Raw genomic sequence first — 13,489 nt, forward strand, 5'->3', positions numbered from 1 at the left:
AATTAAGCATCTTATTTTGAATGCTGGAACGTTTTGTCTTGCTCACGCGGTTGTGCTGGTTTAACCTACATATCCCTGCTTCGATGTGTAAATGTTTTCATTCTAGAGGGCGCTTCGAATTCAAAATATTGGCCAATCGTGACATCCACGATGGGCGCTTCGAATCCGAAGGCTTTGTCGGCCCAAAGACTTCATGCGCCGATGGGGCATTGAATCCGGAGGCTTTAATCGGCCAATCGTGATATCCACGAAGGGCGCTCCGAATCCAGAGACTTTGTCGACCAATTGTGATATCCACGAAGGACGCTCCAAATCTGGAGACTTTATTTGGCCCAAAGACGTCTTGCACCGATGGGGTCCGAATCTGAAGACTTTAATCGGCCAATCGTGATATCCACGAAGGGCGCTCCAAATCTGGAGGCTTTGTCGGCCAATCGTGATATCCACGAAGGGCGCTCCGAATCCGCAGACTTTGTCGGCCAATCATGATATCCACGAAGGGCGCTCTGAATCCGGAGACTTTATTGGGAGAATCGTGACATCCACGAAGGGCGCTCCGAATTCGGAGACTTTATTTGGCCCAAAGACGTCATGCGCCGATGGGGCTCCGAATCCGGAGACTTTAATCGGCCAATCGTGATATCTACGAAGGGCGCTCCGAATCCGGAGACTTTATTGGCCCAAAGACGCCATGAGCCGATGTGGCTCCGAATCCGGAGACTTTAATCGGCCAATCGTGACATCCACGAAGGGCGCTCCGAATTCGGAGGCTTTGTCGGCCAATCGTGATATCCACGAAGGGCGCTCCGAATCCGGAAACTTTATTGGCCCAAACACGCCATGCACCGATGGGGCTCCGAATCCGGACACTTTAATCGGCCAATCGTGATATCCACGAAGGGCGCTCCGAATCCGGAGACTTTAATCGGCCAATCATGACATCTACGAAGGGTGCTCCAAATCCGGAGACTTTATTTGGCCCAAAGAAGTCATGCGCCGATGGGGCTCCAAATCCGGAGACTTTAATCGGCCAATCGTGATATCCACGAAAGGCGCCCTGAATCTGGAGGCTTTATTGGCCCAAAGACGTCATGCGCCGATGGGGGTCCCAATCCAGAGACTTTAATCGACCAATCGTGATATCCATGAAGCGCGCTCCGAATCCGGAGGCTTTGTCGGCCAATCGTGATATCCACGAAGGGCGCTCCGAAGTCGGAGACTTTGTTAGCCCAAAGACGTCATGTGCCGATGGGGCTCTGAATCCAGAGACTTTTATCGGCTAATCGTGATATCCACGAAGGGCGCTCCGAATCTGGAGACTTTATCGGGCCAATCGTGACATCCACGAAGGGTGCTTCGAATCCGGAGACTTTAATCAGCCAATAGTGATATCCACGAAGGGTGCTTCGAATCCGGAGACTTTAATCAGCCAATAGTGATATCCACAAAGAGCGCTCCAAATTCGGAGGCTTTATTGGCCTAAAGACGTCATGCGCCAATGGGGCTCCGAATCCGAAGACTTTAATCGGCCAATCATGATATCCACGAAGGGCGCTCCGAATCCAGAGGCTTTGTCAGCCAATCGTGATATCCACGACGGGCACTCCAAATCTAGAGACTTTATTGGCCCAAAGACGTCATGCGCTGATGGGGCTCCGAATTCGGTGACTTTAATCGGCCAATCGTGACATCCACGAAGGGCGCTCCGAATCTCGAGGCTTTGTCGGCCAATCGTGATATCCACGAAGGGCGTTCTGAATCCGGAGGCTTTGTCGGCCAATTGTGATATCCACGAAGGGCGCTCCGAATTCAAAGACTTTATTGGCCCAAAGACGTCATGTGCCGATGGGGCTCCGAATCTAGAGACTTTAATCGGCCAATCGTGATATCCACGAAGGGCGCTCCGAATTCGGAGGCTTTGTTTGGAATACTTTTGAGCTGGATTTCACGGTGAGTAAACACGAATCTTTGCATTACTTACAAAAGTGAAAAGTGTACATGGTGAGCCATTCAGAACCAATATCATTCCCCACAGGTCGGGTTTAATGATAGAATTTGCGCAAATGCGTTAGGAGCAAGGACGCGGGCCTAACTTTCCATCAACCTGCCCCTTATCATCTGGTATCGCCTAGAGCTTCTGTGGCTTATCGTCAGGGAGCCGTTCGACATCAACGAGACTGTCTCGATTCGACACTTCAGTGGAGTTGACCTGTGTCTCCGTTGGTGTCTTTCTAGAAAGGAGATATCATACTTGTACGGATTGCTAGGAACCACGGATTTGCTCAACGCCGTGTTCGATCGGGAAGCGTAGCAGCTGATGATAGGTGCTTGGCACGGCCCGAATAGTATGTAGCCAAGTTCGCCCCATGATGAGGTTATACGGCAAAGGGAGCTTAACGACCATGAATTCCACATCCACTGTTTGGGAGCCCGCCCGAACGGGTAACGTGATTTTCCCCAACGGGTACTCTGGATTTGCGTTGAAGCCGAATAATGGATGACAGGTCTGATTCATTGAAGCCGAGTTTGAGGAAGGTCTCGTAGTACATGACCTCCGAAATGCTTCCCTGGTCTATGAGGACGCGTTTGACGGTAAATCTATTCACGTGTAGTTCAATGACCAATGGATCAATATGGAGGAGCGTTATGTCGATAAGATCGGAATCTTCGAAGATGATACTCGGAGCTTCGTGGGGCTGTTTCACTTGTGTGTGTTACTTTTGGGGGGCTGAATGAATTGAGTGTATGGTACATGGCGTTGGAAGGTTGTATATCATATGTATAACGCCAAGGGGAGGTGACTCCTGCCGAAGGGCAACAGTTTTGATTATGCTCTTCTGAACGTGTTGCTGAAGCCGACCATCTTGCACCAAATCCTCAAGGTGGTCTTTCAAGGCATAGCAATTGTCCATATCATGACCATGATCTTTCTGATATTCACAACGCCTGTCCCGCCTTCTCGTGTCAGGAGGTCCCACCATCTTGGACGGCCATTTGAAGAACGGAAGATGTTGGATTTTGGTCATAATCGAGCTGATTGGCTCTGACAGCTCCGTATATTTCTTGTCGGCGCGCTTTGTGCGCCGGCTATCGACCTGCAGTTACTCATTTGCCTGGTGCGAGCATTGATCGCTGGATCGGCGAGAGTCCCATCTCCTGCCTCGTTTAGCCCGCTGTCGTGGTTCAGGGCTCTGAGGTGGTGCAGAACTTATTGGCTGAGCAATTTTGGGAGGGGCCGTTTTGTTGGCCACGTGTCCGACTTTAACCCGCAAGGCATCATCTTCCACTTTGCAGTATTCCTCTACTTTCTTCATCAACCCCCAGACTATTTTGGGGGGTCTTCTAGTCAAGGAATTACGGAGGGCACTATCTGGGTGTATTCCCATTTTGAAGGCGGTGATGGCCATGGAGTTATTACAAGCATCGTCAACAAGATTAAAGCATTCCCAATATCGCGCCGAATATGCTCTTATTGTTTCTCCTGGTAGGATTTGCATTGCCCAGAGAGAGTGGGCTTGCTTTGGCTGGACTTCGTTGGTGATGAATCTGGCCCTGAAGGATTTTTGTAGTTGGTGGAAGGTTTTGATCAAAACTGGCTCCAGTTTATAATACCACCTGATCGCCAATGGTCCCAAACTGCTGGGAAATATTCAGCGCATGAGGGCCTCGTTATCTGCATGCAATGTCATGGCCTGCTTGTAGTGGCGGATGTGGTCGGTGGGGTTAGATTTTCCGTCATACAAGGTGAACGACGGTCTTTTGAATTTCTTGGGTAGCGCAGCTTTTGCAATCCGTCGTACGAAGGGATCGTGTTGGTCTTCATCCGAACTGTTCTTTCTTCGCTTGTGCATTGCACAGGGACTTTCTTCGGATGAACTGGTGGTTTCGTGTCGTCCCTTCTTCTTAGGCTCTGGGGATAATGAGTCGGAGTCGCTATCAGTGTCTTGTCGTGCTCGAGGTTGTTGACCACCTACGTTCGGAGGTTGTTCTGGATTTGGGCACGTAGCTTGCTTGAACTTCGCCATTTCCAAGGCCAAATTTTCCCGAAGATGTTCGTTCTCAGTGATCATGTTTTCTAACCTCTGTTCATTTTGCTTTGCTTGTTCCATGATCGCCTGTATTGTCTCGTGCTCCGATGTCGAGGGTGAGGTGAAATTCAAGGCACGTCTTGCGGCGATAGTCTCTGTTCCAAGCAAGTTTGTTGGAGTGGTTTCCTCTTGCGGTATAGGGTCGACAGTGACTGTCGGAGGATCTTCCGTCACGCTTGCCATGGATGTGCTTGAGTATTCCCACAGACAGCGCCAATTGTGGAGAGGTGGTTTGGAAATACTCTTCTGATCTTGGGGAACGCTCGTGATCCTCTTCCGGTCACCTGAAAAGAAATATACACTCCAGCGGGGGTGCCGAAATCAGCACTCCGACGGACAAGTCAGTAACCACACTCAAGAATACTTATATTCTAAGTTAAGCACTACAATTCTCACATACCTTTCTTAGTTTGTTGTTCTTTTATTTATACTTGTTTCCTGGGCCTCATGGCCAGGCCCACTTGTCGCTCATCGTCCTCTTATTTACTCAGCTCCATGGTTCAGTATCTGTTCGACCCATCTATTATATTCGGCATCCTTATCGTGCAGAGTAGAGCCATGTAATATATGTCTTCTAAAGTATGCTTCTGATCATTCCAATTATTCGGCTCCCACAGCCATCATTCTCTTCTAATCTTCTCGACAAAGTGTACCGTTCCATCGATGGTGGGAATGAGAAATGCCAAGAAAAAGTCATCGGAGAAGTCTTTAATTCTTGTTTCTTCGTCCTTGACACTACTGTGGTGAAACAATAAGTCTTTGATTTCCATTCTTAATTAACTTTAAAATTTTATTGATTCAAGTCGTGGAATGAGATTAATTTCATAATTTTAGCAAAGCTCAAAAAAAAATTTAATAAATTTTCCTCACGTTTTCTCATACAATTAAAAAATCCATTCTTAATTTTTATTATCGCTTAAAATGGTCAAAAAGCCATTTTAAAATGGGAAAATTAGTAAAACTTCCCTCTCCATCTTTGAATAGTAGGAGAGAGCCAATATGTATTTTTTATTAGCTAAAGTCCCCCGATAAAACTTCTCTATGATCATACTAGAGAAATTTCTCTGTGTCAGGATGAAAGATTTCTTATCAAATTTTTTTATGTGAAATGTTGAGGGAAATCAAGAACATATTGTTTCACCGCAGTAGTATCGAAGACGAAGAAACAAGAATTGAAGACTTCTCCGGTGCTTTTTCTTGGCATTTCTCGTTCTGACCATCGATGGAACAGTAAATTTCGTCGAGAAGACTGGAAAAGAATGGTGTGTTTTGACGATTTCTTTTCTATCTATCTTCTCTCAATGATTTTTGGCTACCGTACATTTCTTCTCTATACATATATGTATTTTTGTGCATGTCCAGTATATATATCAGTTCCTTAAATAACAAAGAAAAAAGAAAAAGAAAAAACATGACTAGTATAGAGGCGATCAAATGATGAACAGAAAGAAGAAGCAAAAAATAAGAGAAAAAGATTTGGATTATTGGTGTTTTGTAAAAAGAAAGATATGTTTCTCTCTCTCTACAAAACACCAATTGCCCAAATCTTTTTTTCTTTTTCTTTGCTTCTTGTCTCTGATCATCATTTGATCCCCTCTCTACTAGTCCTGTCTCTCTCTCCTTTTTTTCTTTATTATTTAAGAAACTGATATATATATATACACTGGACATGCACAAAAATACATATATGTACAAAGAACAAATATACAGTAGCCATAAATCATTGAGAGAAGATAGATTGAAAAGAAATCCTCGAAACCCCTCATGCTCTTCCAATCTTCTCGACGAAATGTACCGTTCTATCGATGGCGGGAACGAGAAATGCCAAGAAAAAGACACCGGAGAAGTCTTCAGTTCTTGTTTCTTTGTTCTCGATACTACTGAGGTGAAATAATAAGTCCTCGATCTCTATCAGCATTTTCACAAAAAAAATTCGATAAAGAATAATTTCGTCCTGACACAGAGAAATTTCTCTGATTTCACAAATGAATTTTGAAATTTCTCTAGTATGATTAAAGAGAAGTTTCATCAAGGGACTTTAGCTAATAAAAAATACATATTGGATCTCTCCTACTATTCAATGTTGGAGAGGAATGTTTTACTAAAGAGATAATAAAAATTAAGAATGAATTTTTTAATTGTATGAGAAAATGTAAGGAAAATTCAGTAAGAAAATTTTTAAGCTTTGCTAAAACTATGAAATTATTCTCATTCCATGACTTGAATCAATAAAATTTTAAAGTTAATTTAAAATCATATTTGTTTTTAAATTAAATAATTCCAAAAACATTAGTATATCTTGACTATATTTTCCAATCGTTGTTTCTTGAAGGATAAGAAAGTCATGGCAGTAATGTCGAGGACGAAGACATGGTGAGCCTCTGCCGAGCATGTCTCCTCGAGAACTGGATGGAAAAGAAAGTTCACGACAAGGTTTCTGGTCGACGATGCCAATTGTTGCTCAAATCGTGACACTGATGCTCTATTCTTCAGTTCAAATTCTTCAAATTCTGGTTCCGTTGCGCTCTCAATCTCATCATCCGACACTGAGTTTTGACAGAAATTGAGGACTTATTGTTTCACCGCAGTAGTGTCAAGGACGAAGAGACAAGAATTGAAGACTTCTCCGATGAATTTTTCTTGGCATTTTTCATTCCCGCTATCGATAGAATAGTACATTTTGTCGAGAAGATTGGAAGAGAATAATGACTTTCGAGGATTTCTTTTCAATCTATCTTCTCTCAATGATTTATGTCTACTATACATTTATTCTCTATACATATATGTATTTTTGTCCATGTCTAGTATATATATCAGTTTCTTAAATAACAAAGAAAAAAAAAAGGAAAAAGACAAGACTAGTATAGAGGGGATAAAATGATGACCAAAGAGAAGAAGCAAAAAACAAGAGAAAAAGATTTGGGAGATTTGTGTTTGTTAAAGAGAAAGAAATTTTCTCTCTCTCTCTCTCTCTCTCTCTCTCTCTCTATAAAACACCAATCTCCCGGTGACTTTTTTATTGTTTTTTGCTTCTTCTCTCTGTTCATCATTTGATCCCCTTTTAATTAGTCTTGTCTTTCTCTCTCTCTGTCTTTTTATTTCCTTTATTATTTAAGAAACTGATATATATACTAGACATGCACAAAAATATATATATATATATATATATGTACAAAGACGAAATGTACAGCAGCCATAAATCATTGAGAGAAGATAGATTGAAAAGAAATCCTCGAAACCAATCATTCTCTTCCAATCTTCCCGACGAAATGTACCATTCCATTGATGGCGGGAACGAGAAATGCCAAGAAAAAGTAACCGGAGAAGTCTTAAATTCTTGTTTCTTCGCCCTCGACACTACTGCGGTGAAACAATAAGTCCTCGATTTCCCGCAAAATTCAGTGTCCGATGATGAGATTGAGAGTGCAATGAAACCAGAAGTTGAAGAACTTGAAGAGGAACTCAAGAATAGAGCATTAGTGTCACGATTTGAGCACCAATTGGCATCGTCGACCATAAACCTTGTCATGAACTTTCTTTTCCATCCAAATCTTGAGGACACATGCTTGGCGGAGGCTTGCCATGTCTTCATCCTCGACGTTGCTACCATGACTTTGTTTTCCCTCAAGAAAAAAAAAGATAGGAAAATATAGTCAAGATATACTAATATTTAATGAAATATTTATACTAAAAACAAATATTATTTTTTAAATTAACTTTAAAATTTTATTGATTCAAGTCATGAAATGAGATTAATTTCATATTCTTAGCAAAGCTCAAAAATTTTCTTAATGAATTTTTCCTCACGTATTATCATACTATTAAAAAATTCATTCTTAATTTTAATATCTCTTAAAATGGTCAAAAAGATATTTTAAAATGGGAAAATTAGTAAAACATCTCACTTCAACTTTGAATAGTAGGAGAGATACAATATGTATATTTTATTAGCTAAAGTCCCTCGATGAAACTTCTCCATGATCATACCAGAGAAATTTCAAAATTTCTTTGTGATATCAGAGAAATTTCTCTGTGTCGGGATGAAATTTTCTTTATCGAATTTTTTTTGTGAAAATGTTGAGGGAAATCGAGAACCTATTGTTTCACCACAGTAGTGTTGAGGACGAAGAAACAAGAATTGAAGACTTGTCCGGTGACTTTTTCTTGGCATTTTTCGTTCCCTCCATCAATAGAACAGTATATTTCGTTGAGAAGATTGGAAGAGAGTGATGGGTTTCGAGGATTTCTTTTCAATCTATCTACTCTCAATGATATATGGCTACTGTACATTGCTTCTCTGTATATATATGTATTTTTGTGCATGTCCAGTGTATATATCAATTTCTTAAATAACAAAGGAAAAAGAAAAAGAAAAAGACAGGACTAGTATAGAGGGATCAACTGAAGAAAATATAGAAGAAGCAAAAAGCAAGAGAAAAAGATTTAGGAGATTATTTTTTTGTAAAGAGAAAGATATATTTTCTCTCTCTACCAAAACACCAATCGTCCAAATCATTTTTTCTTATTCATTGCTTCTTCTCTCTGTTCATCATTTGATCCCCCTCTCTACTAGTTTTGTCTCTCTCTTCTTTTTTTTCTTTATTATTTAAGAAACTGATATATATATATACTAGACATGCACAAAAACACATATAAATGTATAGTAGCCATAAATCATTGAAAGAAGATAGATTGAAGAGATATCCTCAAAACAGTACATTAGTATATCTTGATTATATATTCCTATCTTTGTTTCTTGAGGGATAACAAAGTCATGGTAGCACTGTCGAGGATGAAGACATGGAGAGCCTCCGCCGAGCATGTCTCCTCGAGAATTGGATGGAAAAGAAAGTTCACGACAAGGTTTCTGGTCAATGATGCCAATTGGTGCTGAAATCGCGACACTAATGCTCTATTGTTCAATTCATCTTTAAGTTCTTCAAATTCTGGTTCGGGTGTGCTCTCAATCTCATCCTCCGACACTGAGTTTTGAAGGAAATCGTGGACTTATTATTTCATCGCAGAAGTGTCGAGGACGAAGAAACAAGAATTAAAGACTTCTCCGGTGACTTTTTTCTTGGCATTTCTCGCTTTTGCCATCGATGGAACGGTACATTTCGTCATGAAGAGTAGAAGAGAATGATCGGTTTCGAGAATTTTGTTTCAATCTATCTTCTCTCAATGATTTATGGCTACTGTACAATTCGTCTCTATAGATATATGTATTTTTGTGCACGTCCAGTATATATATCAGTTTCTTAAATGACAAAGAAAAAAAGACAAGACTAGTATAGAGGGGATCAAATGATGAACAGAGAGAAGAAGCAAAAAACAATAGAAAAAGATTTGGGAGATTGGTGTTCTCTGTTCATCATTTGATCCCCTCTCTACTAGTCTTGTCTCTCTTTTTTTTTTCTTTGTTATTTAAGAAACTAATATATATATTGGACATGGACAAAAATACATATATGTACAGAGAATAAATGTATAGTAGACATAAATCATTGAGAGAAGATAGATTGAAAATAAATCCTTGAAACCTATCATTCTCTTCCAATCTTCTTGACGAAATGCACCGTTCCATCGATGACGGGAACGAGAAATGCCAAGAAAAAGTAATCGGAGAAGTCTTCAATTCTTGTTTGTTCGTCCTCGACACTTCTGATGACGGGAACGAGAAATGCCAAGAAAAAGTAATCGGAGAAGTCTTCAATTCTTGTTTGTTCGTCCTCGACACTTCTGCAATGAAATAATAAGTCCTCGATTTCCCACAAAACTCAGTGTCCGATGATGAGATTGAGAGCGCAATGGAACTAGAATTTGAAGAACTTGAAGAGGAACTGAAGAATAGAGCACTAGTGTTGCAATTTGAGCAACAATTGGCATCATTGACCAGAAACCTTGTCGTGAGCTTTCTTTTCCATCCAGTTCTCGAGGAGACATACTGGGCGGAGGCTCACCATGTCTTCGTCCTCGACAGTGCTACCATGACTTTGTTATCCCTCAAGAAACAAAGATAGGAAAATATAATCAAGATATACTGATGTTTTTCAAAATATTTATATTAAAAAGAAATATTATTTTTTAAATTAACTTTAAAATTCTATTGATTCAAGTCATGGAATGAGATTAATTTCATATTCTTAGCAAAGCTCAAAAATTTTCTTATTGAATTTTTCCTCACGTTTTCTCATACAATTAAAAAATCCATTCTTAATTTTAATATCTCTTAAAATGGTCAAAAAGCCATTTTAAAATGGAAAAATTAGTAAAACATCCCTCTTCAACTTTGAATAGTAGGAGAGATACAATATGTATTTTTTATTAGCTAAAGTCCCTCGATGAAACTTCTCTATGATCATACCAAAGAAATTTCAAAATTTTTTTGTGAAATCATATAAATTTCTCTGTGTCGAGACAAAATTTTTCTTTATCGAATTTTTTCTGTAAAAATATTGAGGGAAATCGACGACTTATTGTTTCACCGCAGTAGTGTCAAGGATGACGAAACAAGAATTAAAGACTTCTCTGGTAACTTTTTCTTGGCATTTCTCGTTCTCTCTATCAAAAGAACGATACATTTCGTCAAGAAGATTGGAAGAGAGTGGTGGGTTTCAAGGATTTCTTTTCAATCTATCTACTCTCAATGATTTATGGCTACTGTACATTTTTTCTCTGTATATATATGTATTTTTGTGCATGTCCGGTATATATATCAGTTCCCTAAATAACAAAGGAAAAAGAAAAAGAAACAGACAGGACTAGTATAAGGGGGATCAAATGTAGAAAATAGAGAAGAAGCAAAAAACAAGAGAAAAAGATTTGGGAGATTGTCGTTTTGTAAAGAGAAAGATATGTTTTTCTCTCTCTCTACAAAACACCAATTGTCCAAATCTTTTTTCTTGTTCTTTGCTTCTTCTCTCTGTTCATCATTTGATCCACTCTCTACTAGTTTTGTCTCTCTCTTCTTCTTTTTTTCTTTATTATTTAAGAAACTGATATATATATATATATATATATATACTGGACATGCACAAAAACACATATATGTATAGAGAAAAAATGTATTGTAGCCATAAATCATTGAGAGAAGATAGATTGAAAAGAAATCATTGAAACCCATCATTCTCTTCCAATCTGCTCAACGAAATGTACCGTTCCATCGATGGCGGGAACGTGAAATGCCAAGAAAAGGTCACCGAAGAATTCTTCAATTCTTGTTCCTTCGTCCTTGACACTACTGAGGTAAAATAATAAGTCCTCGATTTCCCTCAACATTTTCACACAAAAAATTCGAATGAAGAAAAATTTCGTCCTGACACAGAGAAATTTCTCTGATTTCACAAAGAAATTTTGAAATTTCTCTAGTATGATCTCTGAGAAGTTTCATTAAGGGACTTTTGCTAATAAAAATGCATATTTGCTTTCTCCTACTATTCAAAGTTGGAGAGGAATGTTTTACTAATTTTCCCATTTTAAAATGGCTTTTTAACCATTTTAAGAGATAATAAAAATTAAGAATGGATTTTTTAATTGTATGAGAAAACGTGAGGAAAATTCAGTAAGAAAATTTTTGGGCTTTGCTAAGAATATGAAATTAATCTTATTCCATGATTTGAATAAATAAAATTTTAAAGTTAATTTAAAAAATCATATTTGTTTTTAAATTAAATAATTCGAAAAACATTAGTATATCCTGATTATAATTTCCTATCTATGTTTCTTAAAGGATAACAAAGTCATCGCAACACTATCAAGGACGATGACATGGCGAGCCTCCGCCGAGCATGTCTCCTCAAGATCTAGATGGAAATGAAAGTTCACGACAAGGTTTCTGGTCAATGATGCCAATTGGTGCTGAAATCGTGACACTAATGCTCTATTCTTCTGTTCGTCTTCAAATTCTTTGAATTCTGGTTCCTGTGCGCTCTCAATCTCATCCTCCGACATTGAGTTTTGAAGAAAATCGAGGACGTATTGTTTCATTGCAGTAGTGTTGAGGACATAGAAACAAGAATTGCAGACTTCTCCGGTGACTTTTTCTTAGCATTTCTCGCTTCCGCCATCGATGGAACTGTACATTTCGTCGTGAAGAGTTGAATAGAATGATGGGTTTCGAGAATTTCTTTTCAATCTATCTTCTTTCAATAATTTATGTCTACTATACATTTATTCTCTATACATATATGTATTTCTGTCCCTGTCCAGTATATATATTAGTTTCTTAAATAACAAAAAAAAAAAGAAAAAAAAGAAAAAGGCAGGACTAGTATAAAAGGGATAAAATGATGACCAAAGGAAAGAAGCAAAAATCAATAGAAAACGATTTGGGAGATTGGTGTTTTGTAAAGAGAAAGAAATTTTCTCTCTCTACAAAACACCAATCTCCCAAATCGTTTTCTATTGTTTTTTGCTTCTTCTCTCTGTTCATCATTTGATCTCCTCTCTATTAGTTTTGTCTCTTTTTTTTTCTTTGTTATTTAAGAAACTGATATATATACTGGACATGCATAAAAATACATATATGTACAGAGGCGAAATGTATAGTAGCCGTAAATCATTGAGAGAAGATAGATTGAAAAGAAATCTTTGAAACCTATCATTCTCTTCCAATTTTCTCGACGAAATGCCCCGTTCTATCGATGACGGGAACGAGAAATGCCAAGAAAAAGTCATCGAAGAAGTCTTCAGTTCTTATTTCTTCGTTCTCGACACTATTGGGGTAAAACAATAAGTCCTCGATTTCCCTCAAAACTCAGTGTCGGTGGATGAGATTGAGAGCGCCTCAAAAACAGAATTCGAAGAACTTGAAGAGGAACTCAAGAACAGAGCATTATTGTCGCGATTTGAGCACCAATTGGCATCGTCAACCAGAAACCTTGTAGTGAACTTTCTTTTCCATCCCGTTCTCGAGGAGACATGCTCGACGCAGGCTCGCCATGTCTTCATCCTCGACACTGCTGCCATGTCTTTTTTATGCCTCAACAAAGATAGGAAAATATAATAAAGATATACTAATTTTTTTTTGAATTTTTTAATTTAAAAACAAATATGATTTTTTAGATTAACTTTAAAATTTTATTGATTCAAGTCATGGTATGAGATTAATTTTATATTCTTAGCAAAGCAGATAAATTTTCTTAATGAATTTTCTTACGTTTTCTTATACAATTAAAAAAATCCATTTTTAAATAAAATAATTTTCATTATCTCTTAAAATGGTCAAAAACCATTTTAAAATGAGAAAATTAGTAAATATAGCGATTCCGATTTTAACTCGACCCATTTGTATCTTGAACTCGGGTTTCGTGGTTTCGTAATGTTATTCATGTCTTTTTCCCCTTATACTTCCTTGATTTTGGCTATTTGGTTATATTGGTTGTGTTTGAAACAGGTTGATA

This window comes from Camellia sinensis, chromosome 7 (genome assembly GCF_055761805.1).
Source record: "Camellia sinensis isolate YWXY chromosome 7, ASM5576180v1, whole genome shotgun sequence".
Lineage (NCBI taxonomy): Eukaryota > Viridiplantae > Streptophyta > Magnoliopsida > Ericales > Theaceae > Camellia > Camellia sinensis.